Source organism: Bos indicus, chromosome 6, assembly GCF_029378745.1.
Source record: "Bos indicus isolate NIAB-ARS_2022 breed Sahiwal x Tharparkar chromosome 6, NIAB-ARS_B.indTharparkar_mat_pri_1.0, whole genome shotgun sequence".
In the NCBI taxonomy this organism is placed as follows: domain Eukaryota; kingdom Metazoa; phylum Chordata; class Mammalia; order Artiodactyla; family Bovidae; genus Bos; species Bos indicus.
In genome coordinates, this window is record NC_091765.1 from 19,615,975 (window position 1) to 19,616,671 (window position 697).

The window sequence follows — 697 nt, forward strand, 5'->3', positions numbered from 1 at the left end:
ATGTTCTTTTAAAGATAAAAGCTATAAATAGTCTTGTATTAGGTATCTAAAGAATCTTTGAAGTCACCTAGCATAAAAACTGAACTATTGTGTTTATGGTCAATTTACTGGAATCTATATTAGCAACACTTTACAATGTGTTTATTCTTTAGAGTTAGTCAAGATTTATTACTATTATTATTTATTAGTTTGTTAGATGCAAAAAATAAGTTCTCTACACGGTTGGAAGTATACAAATCTGGGTTACTCTGGCAAGCAATAACAACAATGTTCAAATGCCATGTCTCCTAGCTTTTATGCTGTTTGGCTCTTTAGAATCAACAGATGGTCATCTTCAATACCATTACGATATGACTAGTTAATAAGCCTAACAGAAATTTTAACTTGTCTTTTTAAAGAGAAGACATTTATAATAAAGATACTAAAAAGCCAAGGGCTTCAAATTGCATGCAACATGTGCCTACAAATGAGAAACTAAATGTTAATCTGAAGTTTTCTAAATGTATAAAGAAAAAGCAATGTGCTAGCCAACACAATCACTGAACAATAAATCATCATGAAACACAGGCAAATTCCTCCTTGCAGGCTCAAAACCTACCGGTATAAATGTAGTGTTTCTCTAATCAATGGAAAACAATACATACCAGGTAAAAGACTACTCAAATCTAGAAGAGAAATAACCACAAAAATGAGCCAG